Below are 23,362 nucleotides of genomic sequence, written 5' to 3' on the forward strand. Positions count from 1 at the left end.
AAAGGTAGTAATGAACCTCGGGAGATCCAACATACCAACCCTATCCTCATTGTTAACTGTCAAATTATTCAAATAAGTTACTGATGTTGTTGAATCGCCACTTTTCTTGACTTGCAGTAATGGTACATAAAATTTAGATCTCCTTTTCAGTGAAATTTCACCTATTAGGTCTTCGACTAATTTAATAGGATAACCACGACTCGAGAACATCTTTTTTAGATTTATACATTCCTCAACGTACTCATCGTCCCTACTAGTAATTCTAGCGGCTCGTACAAGTTGACCTTTTACTACTGCACGTTTCTGTGTGAACGGATGACAACTTGTAAAGTGCAGCAGAGTGTTAGAGTAGGTGGGCTTCCTATGAATCCTTGATGTAAAACAAGAAGCAATAGGGTCTTTAACCAACGAAATGTCAAGATATGCTATCTGATTAACACTAAAATCAGAAGTAAACATGGTGATGGTAATAATGCTTTTTTGCCATCTATGGGGAACAACAGGATGCAGACTTCGGTGAGTAATAACTTCGCTAACTACCCTGACTTTTCCAATTGGATCTGTGTTAACCCATCGTTTAATTCAGAGGCACCTGTATTACTTCCTCATGGCAATACCATTGAACCTGATATATCTAGCAATTTAAAAACATTTGACAATATTCTGCTCAAAATAAAAAAATTACAGCTTGAAATAGCATATTTTAATGAATGTTTGGTACGAAGAGTAATACCAAAAGGTTTAAGACATTTCCAGTATCCAACTGGTCTAGTTGCAAATTCTGCTTTCCATCAGGAACTGGTCTCTTTGACAGGCATGGATTTGAGTTGCTTAATGTGATGATTAAACATTACACACTACAAATTGATGAACTTAATGCTGAAGCAACTATGTTGGACAATGTTATTAAATCTGACCTTGTTTTTGATAGGTATAGATTTGACTATGCCAGATTGTTTAGCAGTATTGATGAATACCTTGTTAAATTAAAATCTGTTAAAATCAAAAACTGGATAGGGATTCGAAGGCCTATAGGGAAAGGGTTGCTTACCCTAAACCCCCTTTAGGCCAGACCTGGAGGGCTAATTCTGGACCTTTCTCCAATACTCCTAACCATAATGCACCAAACGCTGTTTTTGAGGGTGTTTTGTCTAATAATAACAATGTAGGTGACACTCAGAACGATTTTTCTGTTGGTAATGAAGGTTTACCACCGGTTGAACTGCGTAGGAGTGAGAGGATCCAGAATAGGAACAACAGTAATACAAGTAACAATATCAACACACAGGACAATTTTTTAGCAGCGAGACCCAAAACTCAGCGCCAATGGCAGAACCGACCCAATCTGAGGAGAACAAATCAATAACATCTGTTTGTCCCCAGGTCCAAAATTCTCATTTTCCTGTAGTAGATACTGTTGATACCCTAACACCTCCTTCTCCACCGGCAGATGCTGGTTTGGTTATCCCCAATGTGCAGCAGGGTCCAGTTATTAGTACTAACACCTTAGGTGATTTTAAAGTATATAATTTTTCCAAAACTTCTATCACCACTGAAATTGCAGATTTAATGGCAAAGGGCCACACTTACGTACCCCAACATCATTTGGACTTTGTTAAGGCTATCATTGATGTAAAAATTTTTACTAGGAAGCTTAATTTTAAACTTATGATGGGAGGGGGAGCTTACACTGATTTCTCTAGCCAACTACGTGTGCCTAGTACCTTTAATCCACCACTCCATCCGCTTTTGTCTACATTTGAGCAGATGTGTGAAGTGGACATTAGGAGTCATACTAATAAGTTTAAACATTCCCCTCTACATAATAACATAGCAGAAATTGAGTGTATTCAAATCCTCTGTTCTAACAATCTACGTATTTGTAAACCTGACAAAGGTGGGGGGGTAGTGATTTTTGAGAAGAATGATTATTTTGACCGAATTACTTTGTTACTTGACACTCCTGCTTATGCACTGAGTTCCAAAAATGAGATTAACAGTGCATATAGAATTATTAAAGATCATATTGATGAGATGTACTTGGAAGGTAGGATTAATCAGGATTTATTTAACTATATGTCAACCTCCTATCCCAGGATTCCGTATTTTTTCGGAATACTAAAAATCCATAAGAACTTGATAAACCCCCCCATGCGTCCCTTGATTGACAGCCGTGGTTCACCTGTATATGCCTGTGCGAAAGTTGTTGACCATATACTATGTAAATACCTTTCACAGGAGGTGCAAATCTGTAAAGACTCGTGGACATTTTTATCGAAAATTAATGAATTGCGATATGAGGACCACCTTAATTTTCTCACTGTGGATGTTAAAGATTTATACACTTGTATCCCTCAAGATATAGCGGTTGAGTGGGTGAGCGATAGGTTAAGATCTAGAGAAGCAAGTAGTAATGACATCTCGCTAGTAGTTGAACTTTTAGATTTAACATTATCTAGGAATTTTTTTATGTTTGGAGATAACTACTACTTACAAACCGTTGGAGTTGGTATGGGTTCACCATATGGTGCCAGTGTGGCAAATTTATTTATGGCCCACTGGGAACACCAATTCGTCTTTAAATATCTACTATACTCAGAGTATATAGTGTACTACACACGTTACTTAGATGACATTTTTATTCTCTTTAATGGGAATGAGCTACAAGCCACCGCAATTGTAGACTATCTCAATCAAACTTCTGATTTTTTGGTGTTTACTTCAACTTTTAGTGTTAATCAGATAGCATATCTTGACATTTTGTTGGTTAAAGACCCTATTGCTTCTTGTTTTACATCAAGGATTCATAGGAAGCCCACCTACTCTAACACTCTGCTGCACTTTACAAGTTGTCATCCATTCACACAGAAACGTGCAGTAGTAAAAGGTCAACTTGTACGAGCCGCTAGAATTACTAGTAGGGACGATGAGTATGTTGAGGAATGTATAAATCTGAAAAAGATGTTCTCGAGTCGTGGTTATCCTATTAAATTAGTCGAAGACCTAATAGGTGAAATTTCACTGAAAAGGAGATCTAAATTTTATGTACCATTACTGCAAGTCAAGAAAAGTGGCGATTCAACAACATCAGTAACTTATTTGAATAATTTGACAGTTAACAATGAGGATAGGGTTGGTATGTTGGATCTCCTGAGGTTCATTACTACCTTTGCAGTAGATTGTGCTAGCTTGTGGTTTATTGTTAAAAAGAATTGGCATTTGTTTAGAGCAGATCCAGGGGTGTCGTCGAAGTTAGGTTCAACTCCGAAGGTGACATATCGGAAAGCTAGGAACCTCAAATCTTGGTTTGAGATGAAACCACCTCCTACCAGATGCCCAGGCATGTTCAAATGCCATTCTTGTAACTACTGCAAACATATAATTGAATCTAACAGATTTACAGTTAACAAGCATGAATTTAAGCTGAAACACAGACTCAATTGTAATTCAAGGATGCTTGTTTATTTAGCACAATGTCAAAATTGTCCAGCCTTCTACATAGGTAAAACTGAACGTAGGTTCAGAGAACGTATTTACGAGCATCAGTATGCTATAAGGAAGCATAAGGTTACTAATGCACTTGCTAAGCATATTCTTGATTATCCCACTCACCAGTTTAAATTCATTGGGATAGATCAGGCAGTCTGTGATATTAGGGGTGGTCCAACTGCTTTAAAGTTATTAGAACTTGAATTGCACTGGCAGATTAGGTTGGAGTCATATCACTTCCCTGGTTTAAATGAAACATGTTCTATTTCGTGTTTATTAAGCATTTCTAGCCTTAAAAGATAGAACCATGTGATTAAGCGTTATTTATATAACTCCGATATTTTTCTTTATAGAATATTCATATATATTTTTTAATTCCATTCCTTACTTTCTTGTTTTTGTTAGGAATAACAATAGTGTTTGTTATGTATATGGTAGTTAAGGAATTTTTATGTGAATTTTCCTCATAGATTTGGCATTTTTATGAGATTTTGGTTCTATCCTTATTCATACACTGATAGGTATGTATTCTTGGTTTCCATTAATTTTGGAATTAAACATGTAAGGTACATATTTTTTAATAATTAGTATAATTGTTGTGTATATATATATATATATATATATATATATATATATATATGTAGAAATTATTAGGGATGCATAATTTATCTTACTTATATAATGCATTTTATTTTTTGTACTACTGGAATGCATTCAACTATATCTTTATGTATTTTTAAATGTTAATTGATATTAATTGTTGGTTCTTAATTGTGCTTAATTGGTGACAATTTAGTATTTAAATACTGCAGTATGATGGAGTGTAATTTATTCTGAAGACGTTTGCTCATTGAGCAAACGAAAAGTGCTTTAATAAATCTTGTCTGTTGGATCTGGTATAACCTGCTCATCTGGTATTTTTGATCCAGTCATCGACTGTAATATTCTGCATTATTTGGAAGGACTGTTGGGGACTCTGATTTCTGGTTCACCTTTCGTTTTTTACTAGTTGACAGTGTTTTTGATATTTCTATTTCAAGTATTTTAAAACAAAACATCACTCTGTATTTGATATACTAATGACTATACAGCATAATACAGTTCATAAATGGTTATTTTTTATTTTTATTTTAATTTCAACCTTGTGTTATTTAGGTGAATAATATTGTAAAATTATGGGTTTATAGTATAGACTGGTTTTTATTTTATACTATTATTTAACAAAAACATCCAGTAATGATTTATAATATTTTTAGCTTACACAGGTTGTATATGTAGATGTATTAATTCAATTTTTACAATATTTATAATATTTATATATAACTATATATGTATTTACTTTATTATTATATTTGCAATGTATTAAATATCTTACCTATTGTATTTTAATCTATTGTACTACTTTTACCAACATCATAATACAAATGAATTTTAAATATTTAAATATTCAAACAATCAATCAATTAACCAATGGCAGGCATTGTGTAATTTAAGTAAAATGTATTTAACTAAGGTTGAATGGATATGTATTCAGTACTCTGAAGATGCCCTAAAGGTTTTACAGGGTGAAAGCGCTAAGTACTTACTATTGTTACTTTTGTTCGTGTTTTTCAAAATAAATATTATTAAATTACATATAAATAAATTAATGAATTATATATAATTTATAATAAACATATTAAATGTGTTTAAAATGTTAAAATATTAAAATATTAAATTAAAATGTTTTTGTTCTACCAGGATCATTCTTATTAAAACTTCATTCCTTTTCTCATACTTTGTTAGCCTTTAGTTTTAATAATGGTTTCACAGAAACCATCTCATTGAGACCCGGTTTTCTACTTGCATCTAATCTCACTTGCCACCACAGTTCCTTATTCTCCAGGATGTCTTCCCATGGGCCCCCTCTTATATCACGTTTGACTTGCTCTATTATAAACCATAAGTAGTTAGCTTCCTTGCAATCCATACAATGCTTATATAATGCATTTGTCTCTCTGAACCTACTAATGTCATAAATGTGCTCATATATACGTCTTTTCAGGGACCTCTCTCTGTCTTCCCTATATAAAATGAAAAACATTTCTGGCAAATAACTATATATACCACTCCTTGAGTGTCACAATTATAATAATCCCTACCTCTTAATTTCATATTCCTACTTACAATACATATCTCTTCTGCATTCATTATATAAGGACATTGTTTGCACCTTCCACATTTAAAAGTGCCTTTCTTCCTGTAACATGTTTATTTATGTCATTTATTTATATGTAATTTAATAATATTTATTTTGATTTTTATTAAATGGGTTGCACATATAATATTTTATAGTAATTATAAATAGGTTATTTAAGTTTTACTATTTTTTAAGTGTATATATGAAAATTGGTATGTTATTGCAGAATTTGCACACTAGATGGAGCTGTATTCACATGAGTCTTTGAATGGTTTTAAATTTTAATGAATATGTATTAGTCCTGTTAAATATTCATGAATAGGGTGAACAAGATTGGTGTATTTGAATTTTATTTTAAATTGTTTGGATGATTTCATTTGATAATTTGTTATTAATTAAAGTATATAAATGGAAAGGTTTTAATAGGAAGTTGTCTGATGAAGTCCTTGTGGAGAGGGATGAAAACGCGTGTTTGTACAGGTTTATGTGAAGAGCGTTAATAAATCAAATATAAAATTTATCTGGTACTCTTTCTGCGACTCCAGTAGCATTTTGGTGTATTCATAGTCGTTTTGTTTGCTACTATCCATTATTTTCGTGATTCTTAGTGTTTATCGGGTGGATACGAGTTGCAGTTTGACTGTTTCTGAACACAGTGCCATGAGTACGGAAGTGCAAGAAGACGTGGGCCAGACGCGTAAGCTTATTGGCCAATTGACAGAATTAATCGACCTGCTTACTCCTTTGTGTCAAACTTTACTTCCTGGCAAGGCAGCGGTTTACAATGATGGTGGTATATCCGAGAGACTCCTGGGGCCAACGTCCAAAAGAAAGAGGGAGCTTATTGGCAGTGATGATGCAGCCGACGACCCTGGGGACATCGAAGGGACGAGTTTCAACCCCATGAGAACGCCTAGTGTTTTGGTCAAAGGAACAGAAAGAACTGAAATGACTGAAAGGAATTATAATTCGCAGGGGGCTAGACCGAAGTCTTCACTAGTATCCAAAGGTACTGTTGTTTTGGACTTTCAAACCACAACTGAGTGGTTAAAGAAAGATTATTTATTTAAAGATGATAATCAACAAGTTTACAAAAACCGTATTGAAGGTCGTTCCTATGCAGTTAAATTAAATGAACTTACTAAACTAATGACACAATACAGGACTTTGAGTATTGAGAATGCATATCTCAATGAATGTTTATTTAAAGAGATAGTCCCTAAGGGGCTTAGGATGTACAAATATCCCAATAATGTGGAGAATGGTTCATTGTTTCATGAAAATTTTGTGAAAGCGTTTAATAAATGTGGGCTGGAAGTAGTCCAGCTGATTATAGAAGATAATGTTAGAAGACAGGAAATATTGGGAAAAGAAATTCATGAATTAGACTTATGTATCAAGAATGATTTAATTTTTAATATTGTAGAAGAGAAAGAAAAGTATTTTAAGATTCGAAATGACATAGACTCTAAATGTGAAATTATCATACAGCGCAAAATGGGAAAACTGAATAGGGATATCAAAGAATATAGTAATAATACCAGTTATCCCAAACCTGCATATATTAATAGTAAAAGAAATAATCATATGTTCAAGAATCAAATGTTTTATCAACAGGATCATAAAAAGAGAGACAATGAAGAGGGATGGGGGAGAATGGAAATGTATGATGAAGAATTTCCCCCTTTAAGGAACAATGTAGATGAAGTTCAACCACCCTAGTTTAAGAGAGGAAATTTTTACATGAGAGGGGGGAGAAGGGGGAGGGGAAGATATTAAGTTGTATCCCCTCATCCAGTACAAATTTGAATGATTCTCAAGATATTATTTTTAAGAAAGACAAAGGTACATATAGAGGTTTCTCTATTTATAACTTTAGTGATGTTTTGTTAACTAAGGATCATTTTAATTTGTTGAGTAAGGGTTTAAAGTACATTCCAACTAGGAAAGGGGAAGTAGCAGGATCTATACTAGATATTAAATTATTTATTAGGAAAATTAATTTGTCTATTTTAACCACAAGAGCTGAGTTTAAAAGAAATGAGAGTGAAGGGGTAAGATTGACTAGGAGTTCTTTATATAACCCACCACTATTACCGCAGCTTAAGAACTTAGAAAATGTATTAGAAAAAGAAGTTAGAAAAGTAGGGGGCAAGAACAGACTTAATTATAATTTGACAGAAAAGGAAAATGCAATATTAAATGAATTAAAATGTAATCAGAGTGTGAGAATTATGAAACCGGACAAGGGAGGGGGTATCATAATTATGGATAAAATACTGTATGAAGCTAAAATGAATTCTATCTTGGGAGATGAAAGTAAATATAGTATAGTATCAAAGAATGAAATTGAAATAGCATACAAAAAGATAGATATGGTGTTAGAAAATTTGTTAATTGAGAAAGTAATTGATGTTAGGACATACAGATATCTTGAAAATAGAAACCCGAGAATAGCCACTATCTTCGGGATTCCTAAAACTCATAAGAATCAGGATGACCCCCCCCCTTAGACCCATAGTTACATCTGAGGGAGCTAAGACAGTACCCCTAGCTAAATATGTAGATGAAAAAGCAAAGCATATTTGGGTCAATAATAAAACGATACTAAAAGATTCATGGGATTTTTTAAGGGACCTCACATCTGAAGTATATAAAGAAGATTTAGTATTCATAACAATTGATATTATAGACCTGTTCTCCTGTATCCCTTATAAGGAAGGGATGGATTACTTTGAGGAAAGCATCTATTTAGATCATAAAATGACACACGAAGATAAGGTAGCTACAGTTGCTCTCATGGACACCGTATTGAAATATAATTTTTTAATATTTGATGGCGAATATTATCAACAAATTAGTGGGGTGTCCATGGGAGCAGCATGTGCTCCCACGTATGCGAATATAGTTCTTTCAAAATGGGAAGAAAAATATGTCATAAATTCCAGTTTTAATAAGTACTGGACACTGTACCACAGATTCCTGGATGATATAGTGATTTTTTGGACTGGAGGAATACAAAAATTCCATGAGTTCTTTGAATATATTAGTTTGACTACAAAGTTTTTGAAATTCACATATGTCATAAATCAAGACATTCTAAATTACTTGGATGTAGAGGTTATTAAAATAGACCAAAAATTTGAAACTAGGGTCTTTAGGAAAGTCACATATTGTAATTCCTACCTGCATTATAATAGTTCTCACCCCCCACATTGTAAGAAAAATATAGTCAAAGGACAGTTTGTGAGGGGTTCAAGGATGACAAGTAGGGACATAGATTTCATACAAGAATGTGATAAATTGGAAACTATGTTCCTAGAAAGGGGTTATCCCATCAATTTTATTCGGGACATTAGGAAAGAAGTGGAAATTGGTAGGAAGGATAGATTTCAACCCATTAAAGGAATAATGGAAAATAGGAACTTGAATGAGAACAAGTGTGGAAAAGGGAATGACAAAAATATACAAAAAAGATTAATTGTAGAGTTCAATTCTATTAATAGGAATATAAAAAGTATAATAAATAAGGAATGGGAAAATTTTTTATCCTTCACAGACATGGAAGAAATTAAATATATGACACCCCAAGTCATATACAAAAATCCAATATGTATACGTAACATGTTTGAAAGTAAAACAATGAATAATAAAGAAACATGTTACAGGAAGAAAGGCACTTTTAAATGTGGAAGGTGCAAACAATGTCCTTATATAATGAATGCAGAAGAGATATGTATTGTAAGTAGGAATATGAAATTAAGAGGTAGGGATTATTATAATTGTGACACTCAAGGAGTGGTATATATAGTTATTTGCCAGAAATGTTTTTCATTTTATATAGGGAAGACAGAGAGGTCCCTGAAAAGACGTATATATGAGCACATTTATGACATTAGTAGGTTCAAAGAGACAAATGCATTATATAAGCATTGTATGGATTGCAAGGAAGCTAACTACTTATGGTTTATAATAGAGCAAGTCAAACGTGATATAAGAGGGGGCCCATGGGAAGACATCCTGGAGAATAAGGAACTGTGGTGGCAAGTGAGATTAGATGCAAGTAGAAAACTGGGTCTCAATGAGATGGTTTCTGTGAAACCATTATTAAAACTAAAGGCTAACAAAGTATGAGAAAAAGAATGAAGTTTTAATAAGAATGATCCTGGTAGAACAAAAACATTTTAATTTAATATTTTAATATTTTAACATTTTAAACACATTTAATATGTTTATTATAAATTATATATAATTCATTAATTTATTTATATGTAATTTAATAATATTTATTTTGATTTTTATTAAATGGGTTGCACATATAATATTTTGTAGTAATTATAAATAGGTTATTTAATTTTTACTATTTTTTAAGTGTATATATGAAAATTGGTATGTTATTGCAGAATTTGCACACTAGATGGAGCTGTATTCACATGAGTCTTTGAATGGTTTTAAATTTTAATGAATATGTATTAGTCCTGTTAAATATTCATGAACAGGGCGAACAAGATTGGTGTATTTGAATTTTATTTTAAATTGTTTGGATGATTTCATTTGATAATTTGTTATTAATTAAAGTATATAAATGGAAAGGTTTTAATAGGAAGTTGTCTGATGAAGTCCTTGTGGAGAGGGACGAAAACGCGTGTTTGTACATGTTTATGTGAAGAGCGTTAATAAATCAAATATAAAATTTATCTGGTACTCTTTCTGCGACTCCAGTAGCATTTTGGTGTATTCATAGTCGTTTTGTTTGCTGCTATCCATTATTTTCGTGATTCTTACTGTGTACTACATGAACTACAAAATGAATTGGCATCTCACCTAAGTATCATGTTTAATCATAGCCTCACCTCAGGCTTCATGCCCACTGAGTGGCGCACAGCTACAGTTATCCCACTCCACAAGGGGGGATCCACCTTGGATCCTGGGAACTACTGCCCCATCAATCTGATGAGCCTGATTTGCAAGGCCATGGAACGTATTATCATAGAACTTATAAACAAAGACATTGGCAATCTTCAAACACTGGACCCCACCCAGTTTGGGTTCGTGAAGGGCCGAAAGTGACTCCTGAACCTGATTGATGACTTTTAATCAGTCTCCAGAGCCATGGACAAGGGTAAGGCAGTCCACACAACCTGTCTGGACCTTACACTAAGGCCTTCAACACCATCCCCCACTCTGGAATCAGATAAATTTTCTAAGCTGTACATAAATCCCTATGTCACTCGATGGGTTGCCAACTGGCTTACTGACCGAACCCACACTGTAAAAGTAGCTGACTCCAAATTCATCTCCAGACAAGTGGAGTACCTCAGGGGTCAGTCCTGGGACCGCTCTTGTTTGGCATCTACTTCTCTGAAGTACAGGCCAACACTGAGGGGCTCTGGCTAACAAAGTTCGCAGATGACTGCAAACTGGAAGCCATTATTGAATCCTCAAATGATGTGGATATTCTACAAAAGGGCCTTACAGAAACAGATGCTTGGTGCCAGAGCCATGGGCTCAAGCTCAATGCCAAGAAGGGTACAATTATCCTCTTTGGGAAGAACCATGTACCCATGAATTACCACATAGGTGGCAGTACACTAAACACTGAAAGTGTGCTAAGAGACTTAGGAACACAGGTGGACAGTGGTGTCACCTTCGATAACATCGCCACAAGAGTCAGGAAATCCTTCCATGTGGCACACCATCACCAAGGCTGTTCTTCCAGAAAAAAGGAGGTCATTGTCCCACTGTAGTCATCTCTCATTAGACCCATCATAGAGTACAATGCCCCATTTGGTATGTACCTCACAAGACATCTGCAACAGCTGGAAAAGGCTGCAGTAATACCTCACTAAAAGAATCACAGGCTTAAAGCAGCTGCCCTATGCTGACTGACTAAAACAACTCCACCTATACTCTGTCGCATATCGTCTACTTGGAGGTAAGCTCTGCTTAACATACAAGGCCATGTCAAACCCAGAGCTGTTGGACATACTACACAAAGAAATCCCAATCGATCAGAGCCACATGCTTCAGGGACCTAACCTTGTCATCACAATGAACAAAACATGCTGGAGGGATAGGTTCCTGACCCGGAGAGACTCCCCATACTCTAGAATAGACTGCTCATACATGTCAAGCAGAGTGCCCTCTTCAAAAGGAACCTTGACGACTGGATGGGAGATAGGAAATTTACCCTGGGGATCAAGTCAGTTGCCCTGTTAGACAGTGGCTCAGGGAAGTAAATATTGTGGGAAGAAATAGCCAGGGAATTGTTATGGCTAGGCTTGTATAGGCCCTAGGGCCGATAGCCTAGTACCAACCTATGAACCTATGAGAAGGAATTGAATATATAGAAAGGGATGTGTCCATGCAAAAACCTCATGAAGTTAAGGCACTTAAAACCCAATTTGTTTATTATTAAAATCATATCATAAGTAGTTTACTGCTAAGTGCAAGGAAAAATATCAACTTAAGCCTCTCTGAACATTTATCTGACCTCCCACAGTGGCGGGTGAAACTCTGAATTGCTGAATATATCTTTATGTGTTTGACTTTGATGAATATGGTCTTAATACTGACCACTTAATTTTCTCATCTATTTGGACAATGTGGCACTCTCATTCCTTGATGTCACCTCCATTTTGCATCAGAAATTACAGTTTTTCCAGGCTTAGAACAAGAGATGGAGAAGTGAGTAGATAAATTCCATAGTCAGCTTACATTTTCACTCTAATTTTCTTCTATATCCCATTGGGTCTGCATTGTGCAATGCCTTTCTATGCCTATCACATAGGGGTGCATACTTGTACTCGCACAGGTGACTCAGCTATATATGCATATTCCTTGGATAGACTCAGTTTTATCTGGTCTCCTGGCACTGAGCTGCCATACTTGACTCTCCTTTCTGATGGATGTCTTATTGTGGGATCACAACAACTTCTTCCTCCTAGGATGAGGAAGACAGCATATGCCAGATTATTCCCATCATTCCAAATGGAGTCCTTTGGTACCTAAGGCACTGCTTGAAACCAAGTCATATTAGGCGTACTCAAAATGTTATCCCCTATGTAGCATGAAGCTGTCAAATATGAATATATGCAATACTGGTTGGCTGGAAGTACATGAAATATAGCATAATTTTAACGTGTATTTATGTCACTGCAAATGGCAGCCTTAGATCAGTGCTCTCTAGTATTGTTTTTATTTGTCTTGTTTGGTGTTCAACCATAATCAAGTATACCCATAAAGAATTGTTGAATATTTGGCAATTCATTTCATGCAATTTGACACTGGATTTTTCACACTTAAGACATTTTCTGTTAATTCTAGTGGAGGAGCAGCAGCTGTCAGCAGCACAGGTAGACACAGTCTCTGCAGAAGTGGGAAGCAAGCTGGTGCACTTGTTAGCCTGACAGAGGATATCTAAACAATCCTGTCTTGGTTTGTGATTTGTTGTGAAGTTGACTGGTAAGAGCAGTTTTATTTGAATTTATATGGCATTTGTCATCACTATTTTTAATTGGTTCTAGGTAAGAAGAGACTGCTTATTAACAAGCTTTACTTTGATTCATATTTTGTTTTACCTTTAGTTTCACTGCTGGTTGTGAGAAAGGGATAGGTTTTATACAGGCAAGCTCTAGCCACCCCAAGGGGCCTAGACAGCAATAAATGTACACAGACTACAGAGAGGAAAATTCTGAGCATATCTAAACAATACTGTCCTAGTTTGTGATTTACTGTGGAGTTGACTGGTAAGAGAAGTTTTATTTATTTTTACTGTTCAAAGGAGATGCGACTGTGAGCTATAGTGAGAAATTACAACGTCTGTCTGGCTGGTAGAACTTGTATGGTCAGAACAACTATATTGTATTTTATTATTTAGTTGGATATTACTAGTATAATTTTTGTCAAAGAAGTTGATTTAAGTTCCTTTGAATTCTTTGCTACTGACTGTGTAATTTTTTTCCTTTGCAATATTTTATTCATTTAAAGCTGAATATGGATTCCTTAATGGAGTATGCAATTAACAATTTGCTAATGCACATTTGCTAATGCACAAGTATCTTGTACAGTGTAATAAATGCTATGCATATTTAAAGGTAACAGCTGATAACACTGGTGATCTTTGTTCCTTGTGTTAAAAGTTGGATGATTTGATCTTTGTTCCACGTGTCAGAAGTTGGATGATTTGCTTACCATTGTTAGAAGCAAATCTAGACTTGATGATGATAGCACATATGCAATTCACATTCCTTGGAGAACTGTTGTATCATATATTAATGACTGGACTGGTGAGATAAATAATGTTAGGCATAGAACAAATAGAAAAGATTTAGGAAATGATGCATCTACTTTCTGTAAAGAACATTCAACTCCTATGAAACATGATGATGCACCTGAGAACTATGGAATTGTGGATGCAAGTACTAAGCAATCTGAGGATCCAGTTTGTTTAGAAGGAAACAAAAAAAGAAAGAAAGGAAGAAGTTCTCAACAAATAACAAGGAAGAAAAAGAAAATGACTAATGACTGTAAAGGAAAGAGAATACATATTAAACAGGACACTGCTTTGGTATGTAACACACTGGTGACAGGGAATAAAAATATCTGTCAGAAAACCCTCAGTCTACAGAAAAAGGCATCACCTTTCCAATGGAAAAGGTAGAGAAAAAAAAAAAAAAAAAAGGCATATTTTTTACAAATCACCTATAGAAAGGATAGTCAGGTCACTGTGGATGAAAAGATTTTTTGGATAAACACCTACATGGAAAAATGTCCTGTTTTAAAAAATGTAAATGTTTAGTGCATCCAAGCCTTCTTTTGGACACACGTGTTCAGACAGGATGGTGTGCATTTGTCTAGATCAGGGAAGAGAATTTTTGCAGCAGATATCTTGCAATATTTGACAAACACTAGTCAGGATTTTTGCCAGGTCAAAAATGTTAACAGTTCACAGATAGCACAGATAGCAACATTTGATGCATCTCTGATACCTGTTAATGTTAGGACCATTAATAATGTTTTTTTAATAGAAAATTTGCCACAAGATTGAGGTTATTGTTTGTGAAACATGGTTAAATAGCAGTGACTGGAAGTTCTGACAGGGTATAAATGTTTTTACTCTAACAGACATTCTAACAACAAAATAAGCTGGAGTTGTTATGATAGGGATTAAAGATAATTATGAGAACTGTGATTATTTAATGTTCAGTGATAACACCAATACTACAGACTGTGTAACTGTAACAGTAATGACAACCCTGGAACATATAACAATTGTGGGAGTGTATAGACCACCAAAGTCAAGTGCAGATGACCTAGAGGAATTCATACATTTCTTACATGAAACAGGAGGGAAGAATAATATTAGTTGGGGACTTAAAATTACCAGAAAAATTTAGCAGAAACAGACTGGAATAATTTTGATTCAACAATGTTAGCAAAGAAATTATTCACAGAGTATATTCAGGAACAACAAATGCATCAGATTGTAAAAAAAAACCTACTAGGGGACGGAATATACTAGATATTGTTTGTCTTCCAAAAAAATGACTAACTTCAAGTCAAGTTTTACCACCATTGATGTGCAGTGATCATGGGGTTATTAAGGTTAATGCGTTGCTAGATAATTCTGCCAAACTGAAATCTAAGCCAATGCACAGAAGGTTAATTGTAGATTACATGGAAGCAAAATAGTTACTAAATAAAACTAAATGGAGTGAGGTGTTCAGTGGAAAAACTGCAGATGGAATGTGAAAAGTTTTGAGAGAGAAATTGTTTGAGTGCAAAAAAAGTCAAAAATGTTTAATATCAGGATCTAGGCATGTAACATCAAGGGGTATATATTTCCATAAGAGCAAGACACCTGATTAAGGTGAGAGACAAAAAATATAAAAAATGGAAGAGAGGTCAAACTACAACTTTAAAAACTGAAACAAACAAGCTGGACAAACAGATTAAGCATAGTGTTAGACAAGCTCAAGAAAAATTTGAAGAAAATGTATATAAAGATACTGAGCATAATAGTAAATCTTTTTATAGATACACAAGATGTGGAAGGAGTAAAGATACATACATTGATAAACTGTGTGCAGATTCTAAAATTTATTCTCAGACACAACAGATTATAGACCTCACAGTCAGAGTGTCAAACAGTCACAGCCCTTAAGGCCAGACACAATGCCAGACACACTAGTCATTGGTGACTCCATAGTCAGACACACTGACGTCCCGCTCACCAGACTGAGTAAGGAGAAGGTCACAGTAAGCTGCCTGTCAGGCGCTAGAATCCGCCACATAACGCAAGCACTCAGGTCTCTCAACAGCAGGTACAAATATGACTCAGTCATTGTCCACGCTGGTGTAAACGACCTGAGACGTACCTCCTTGGACTACATGAAAAGAGACATTGAGGAGCTCTCTGATTATGTTGCCCAGACAGGTATGACCCTGACCTTGAGCAGTATCCTACCTTCACCAAGAATGATGCCACAATACAGAGATAAGATGATCAGCTTTAACAATTGGCTTAAACACTGGTGTCATTCAAAGGGGATCCAGTGTCTGTCTGCCTGGGATGACATGCTGGACAAGCCACGCTGCTCAAGGGACGGCTTGCACCTGTCACCCTGGGATTCGGATATTGGCAAAGGCTCTTGCCACCCCCATAGTGCCTTTTTTTAGGCAAGGCTCAAATTCTAAACCTACCACCCTAGAACACAAAAAAGGAAAAAAAACTAAAGGTAATGCTGCTCAATGCCATAAGTCTAAATCTCAAAATGCATGCACTCGAGGCCCTTCTCAGTATGGAGAACATCGATGTCTGTGCTGTGACTGAAACCTGGTTCAAGGCTCCTGAGAGCACCCCAGCGCTATCAGGTTTTACCTCATATCATGCGTTCCGGCCCCAAAATCTGGACAATACCAAGAAAGGAGGGGGGGTATCCATATTCATCAAGGACACCCACACCTCAAGACTGGTGGCAACGCACGATGCATCGGAGACCATCCAGGTGCAATTAACCATAGGCAAGACTGCTCTGCAAATTGTAGCATGTTACAGGCCACCCTCACAAACTCAGGAACCTCACATGGCCTTCCTGAAAACACTAGAGGGGATAAATGTATCACCAAACACCATCATACTAGGTGACTTCAATTACCCTAATATAGACTGGGAACACTACTCAAGCCCAAACACCCTAGCCCAAAAGTTCCTGGAATTCATAAACTCAAATGCCATGGAACAACTAGTCACCATCCCCACAAGAGGAGATAACATACTTGATCTCATCATCACGAACATGGGAGCACAATGTTCAACACCGGAGGTGTACCCCTCACTGGTGAGATCAGACCACAAACTAATCTCGCTGGAGGTCCTCATCCCACCCCACCTGAAATAAAAAGACCACAGTAAAGAACTTCTCAAAAGCCGACTTCACACTTCTAAAGACTAGTGTGGTCTCCTTTAAGGCCCCGAGCGTGGAAAACAGTACTCAAGCCGCTGAATCACTTACAAATGCCTTCTACCAGCACCTGCAGGACTGCATGGATAAGGCAATCCCAAGCAAAACAAAGACTCTTTGTACCAAAGGCAAGCGTCCAGTCTGGTGGACCCCAGCCATAAACAAACTCTACAACAAAAGGAGGAAGCTACTACAAGATAGAGCAAAATCCTTAAAAGGTAAGACACCCTTGATCACTATAAGTAAAAAACTAAGAGCTCTCATAAAATCATCCAAAGCAAATTTCGAGAGAAAAATAGCTAAAGACTCAAAAGACAATCATAAGGCCTTCTTTAGCTATGTTAGAAACCTGGGAGGAAACTCCCAGATATGCTCTGAGCTAGATCAAAATGATGTGAAGATTACTGATCCTACAGACATTGCCAACATACTGGCTGACAGGTTCAGTGCAAACTTCTCCCCCCCCCAAAAGGAGAGATATCTATACCAAACAATTGCAGCCCCCCAAACATCTCCAGCGCCCAAGTGAGAACTGCTCTCTCCAAAGCAAAAAACACAGCATCCATGGGACCTGATGGTGTCCCCGGCTGTGTGCTCCATGAACTCAATGAGGAATTAAACCCACAGCTAGGACAGCTGTTTAATCAAAGTCTTACCTCTGGATACGTACCCAGGGAGTGGCGCACTGCAACTGTGGTACCACTTCACAAAGGCGGTGCCTCCACCGACCCTGGAAATTACCGGCCCATTAGCTTGACAAGCCTTATCTGCAAAGCCATGGAGATGATCATAATGGACCTCATAAATAAAGACATAGGGAATTTGCAGACTTTGGATCCAACCCAGTTTGGCTTTGTCAAAGGCAGATCATGCCTTTTAAACTTGGTTGACTTTTTCAAAACAGTCACCAAAGCCATTGATGAGGGAAAGGCAGTCCATACAGCCTACCTCGATCTGGCTAAGGCCTTCGATACAATACCCCATTCGGTATCATTGAAAAACTCATCAGCTTAAATGTCAACCCATACATCACAAGATGGGTTGCAAACTGGCTGAGTGACAGAACCCACAGGGTCAGAGCTGCTGGCGCCATGTCAGACTCAAAGCCTGTCACAAGTGGTGTCCCACAGGGCTCAGTCCTGGGCCCACTCTTGTTTGGCATCTACTTTTCAGTACAAGCAAACATAGGAGGGTTATGGCTGACAAAGTTTGCAGATGACTGCAAACTGGGCGCCATAGTAGAAAACACATCTGACACAGATATCCTTCAGAAGGGTCTCACAAACGGATAACTGGTGCCAGAGCCACGGCCTAAAGTTAAATGCCAAAAAATGCATAGTCATACCCTTCGGGAAAAACAAGGTTACCCCTAGCTACCAAATAGGTGGCAATCCACTGAGCACAGAAGAAGTTATCAGGGACCTGGGGACCCAGGTTGATAGTAGTCTGTCATTCGACACCCATGTAGCTAAAGTAGTTAGGAAGACCTTCTACATTGCCCACCTTATCATGAAGGGATTCTCATCTAGATTAAGGGAGGTCATAGTCTCCCTTTACTCATCACTCATCAGACCAATGATTGAGTACAATGCCCCATTCGGAATGTATCTGACCCGACACTTGCAGCAGCTGGAGAGGCCACAAAAGTTCCTCACCAAAAGGATAAAGGGTCTCAAAAATCTGTCCTATGCTGCCCGACTGAAAGAACTCCAGCTCTATTCAGTCGCCACGCTTGCTCAGAGGTGACCTTTGCCTAACATACAAGGCCATGTCAAACCCAGATTTGATGAATATGCTTCACCTCAAAAGATCTAGATCCATCAGAGCCACAAGGGCGGAGACTTAAACCTTGACACGGCTATTAATAGGACGTGCTGGAGGGATAGATTCATCACCCAAAGACTCCCTATGCTGTGGAACAAAATCCCGGTACATGTGAGGCAGAGCACCTCGCTGGCCTTGTTCAAGAGAAATCTTGACCAATGGATGGGAGATCGCAGATATACCCCAGGGATTACCTCAGTGTCACTGCTCGACAGAGGCACAGCAAAATAATGGGTATAGTTCCCCATACTAAAGGGGTGGCGTAAGCCACAAAACGATGGGCTAGGCTTGTAAATGCCCTCGGGCAGATAGCCTAGTATGAACCTATGAACCTATGAACCTATAGATATATCACCAAAAAGATGCTCACATAGGGTAAACAAACCAGCAACCAGAGCCAATCCAATAACAATGATAAATCCAATAAACAGATGCTGGAATGAAACAGAGCTGTATAGGATAAACCACATACAAACTGTAATGTAAAAACAGGTTTATTCACAGACAGAGGTTAGTGCTTTCACCCGATAGGGCTTCTTCAAACCATAAATATTCACAAAATACAAAAAGTTTAAATACCATCTTTGGCGGGAAAACACACAACTCTCCATTCTTAAAGTGATAGACCTCCATTACATAAACATACAAGAACTATACTATAAAATATACATATAAATGTATAAGATATATACTGAACTGCTTCATATTAATCATGATAATCCTCTTACGTTGTATGAAGTTGCGAGTGACAATGCCAGTGATGTGATGGAGGCCTCTTTCGATCGAGATGAACTGTGTGCAGCAGCAGAGAAGTTGGAACAGACTTGTTTAAGTTAAAGAGGCTGCAAACTCAACGGCAGCATTTTGAGGTTTGTCTCCAACGTAAGATAGTACCGAGAGGACTTAGGGTCTTCAAAATGCCTATGACTGGGATACAATACCCTTAGCTGTTGTATAAATGGTAACAGCTCAACATTGAGGTAAGCCTGAGATACATGGTGCTTTTGAATGAGTATTTTACACCAGAGGAAGATACTTTGAGGGTGGATATTAAGGGACAGCAGAAACGCTTATATGAGCATTTTCCTACTTGTTTTGTGGACAAATCTATTAATACAGTCTTGGACAATGTATCGTTTTATGAGAGACGACTGTTCGAGCAAGAGAGACACAAGCTGCAGAGTGACATTAATGATTTTCAACATGGCCATGTGTTCACATGGCCTAGGTTAAATATTGTTGGTAAAAGGGTTGATAATGCAGCAGGACAATTGCCTGCTTCTGGTACAACTCGGCAAGTGTCTGTGGATGGAGATAATCACTCTACCGTGCAAACTGTTAACAGTGATGTTTATACTGTGCATGATAACATGATTGCTAGGGCTCATGATTTAGCTTCTGGCAATGATTGCAATAACATTGTTTTGAATGGACCCAGTGTTGGTGATCATTTTGTTTGGTCAGATAATGTTATTACAGCTGTGTTGAAAAATGTTGTTGATGAGAATCGAGCTGGGATCAGCTCAGATGTAGTTACAAATTGTATGACATCTTCAGCCTTACTAAATACTGATGTTATTGTGAGAAAGAAAACTAACTGTGCCTTGAGCCATTCTCGTGAGGGTGGTAAGAGGTTTTGAATGGCTTTAGTGCCCACCACCCTTTCCCTAACAGGTTGGAACAAAGGGAGGGAAGGACAAGATCAATAAGCAGAGGCAGGCAGAAATGGAAGTTATCAGCAGATTACCTCCCGAACCACAATCTCAAGAGAATGTGGGAGAGAACAGGGAAGAATTGATATACAACATTTCATCCTATACTTTAACTCCTGATGAAATTGGGGTTTTGTCTAAAAGCCCCACTTTCATTCCTACCTCTTATAGTGAATTTCACTGAAACCATAGTGGATTTTAAGTTGTCATCAGGAATTTGTCCCTGAAGATTGAGTTTAAAGGGAAACCAGAGAATCTTAGTCACAGGGAGTTTAGGAAACCAAGTCAATACGTACTAGTGATGCACCCTTTAGTGGCAGCATTTAGTTAACTGGTTGAGAATTACTTCTATAAGAGGAGGTCTATGGGTGGTGCAGGGAACTTGAGGAGAAGTAATCTTACATATGCACAGAGAAGTGCTCTGACACGACTGCGTAATAATTCTACCATTGCCATAAGGCCCACTGATAAAGGTGGTTGTGTTGTGGTCATCTATATGACACACTACAATGAGTCTATATCATCAATGTTGAGTGATGAGATGTTTTACTGTCCTATTGATAGTGGCAATGTATCTGAACATATCAACAGGATTCATTGCATGTTAGAAGATGTGGTGAAGGGTCAGATTATAACAGACTGAGTATTTGACAGTTGATGAGCCTCTCATACCTGTGATCCAGGGTTCCCCCAGAATACATAAGAGCAGGGAGAGACCACCGTTGAGACCAATTGTCTCAGGTAGGGGATGGTCTACTAGGCCCTTCTCTATCTAGATAGAGAAATTCCTTAGACCCATAGTGGATGCTAATGAGTACATTTTGAAGGATACCAAGCAGTTCTTGCTTGGTTTACGTTTATGAAGCAGGTTCCTAGTGACTTGGAGTTTCTACTTGTGACCATGGATGTTCAATCACTCTTCACTGTCATTCCCAATAGGGAGGGAGTGGAAAGGGTGTATGGCTATTTGAGGGATTGTTCAACACTTGCTGGGCCAGTGATTGATCTTGTTATGGCCTTCTTAGAGGTAGTACTGGAGAATAATGTGTTTTGTTTTGGTATACAGTGTTATTTACAATGAGATGGGGTAGCTATGGGCACTGTGTGTGCCAATAGCTATGCCAATCTCTTTATGGCAGCTTGGGAGAGTGAATTATTGTTTAAAACATTGGGTTATGTGTTGTCAGTGCTTTTTTACAGGCGTTTTGTAGACTTGTTTTTTATTTGGACTGATGTATCAGATGAGTTTGTTGCCTTCGTAGAAGTAGTTAATAATGTTACTGAGTACCTGAAGTTTAGCTTTGAATTTTCAGATATTAAGATTCCTTTTTCGGATGTCTATGTGGAGAGACTACATAATGGGATGTTGAACACAGGTGTGTACAGGAAATCTTGTCATAAGAATGCTCTCCTGCATAGACACAGCATGCACCCTGGCTACATTTTTCAGAATGTGGTCAGGGGTCAAACCATGAGGATTTCTAGATATAATCCCTCAAATGTAGGTTTTTTCCCATGAGCTGGGAGAACTTTGTGAAAAGTTTACTGCCCAGGCATATGAAGCTGGTGACATTGAGAAGGGTGTGACAGGGATCTCTAGTTTGAGGTTAGGTGCAGCTGCCCCATATTTTTTAAAGTCACATGTTGAACAGGATACATCCCATAAGGAAGGTATGCCTAGGGTGAAATCCATGGGAGGACTGGAGGGTAGTTACAGACCTGGGACAGGGTCAGTTAGGCTACCCAATTTTTTACACCAAGGATGTTGGACAGATTAAAGACATTATCAGGGCCCATTGGGATGTATTGATGGTTGACCTCGAAAAGGAGGTTGCAGGTGATGCCCCTCAATTTGTATACAAGAACAAGCTTAACTTAGAGGATTCTATGTTACCCAAATAACAGGTTTGGTTCAGAGATGTTTGACGTCCATGGGACTTTTCCTTGTGGACAATGTAATTTTTGTGAGTTTATTGACTCAACAATGTTTTCATTCATCCTTCTGATTCATTTAAGTATGTGTTTTGAGTATCTGCCGATTGTATGTCTGAAAATGTTGTTCATCTTGCCTCCTGTGATATTTGTCAGATGTTCTATGTGGGCAAGACTAATCAGAAGCTGAGGGATAGAATCCATGAGCATTCTTTATTAGATCAGGATTAAATCAACTATTAATGCCCTGTCAAGACATATATTAGATACTGATGCCACCCATGCCTTTAGATTTAGGGTTATAGAGAAGATACACCCCAGTCATAGGGGTGGAGATATTAGGACTTATACTGAAGATCAGGAAATTAAATGGATTGAGAGATTTAGGTTGGATCAATATCCTGGCCTAAATGACAAAGTGTCTATTAAACCTTTTTTTCAGGTCAAGAAGGCTCAAGATCAATTAGGAGTGTAACTAGGTTTTTAAGTATATTTTATGCATATATTTAATGCTTGAATGTGATATGGTATAGATGCAGTGTACATGTTTATTCATTTTAAGCATGTATGCCCATATTATTTGTATACCATTGTCTATATACATTGAATAATATGAATCAGTTCAGTATATATGTTATACATTTATATGTATATTTTATAGTATAGTTCTTACATGTTTATGTAATGGAGGTCTATCACTTTAAGAATGGAGAGAGATGTGTTTTTCCAACAAAGATGGTATTTAAACTTTTTGTATTTTG

This window comes from Protopterus annectens, chromosome 9.part0 (assembly GCF_019279795.1).
Source record: "Protopterus annectens isolate FY-2018-M chromosome 9.part0, PAN1.0, whole genome shotgun sequence".
NCBI lineage: Eukaryota > Metazoa > Chordata > Ceratodontiformes > Protopteridae > Protopterus > Protopterus annectens.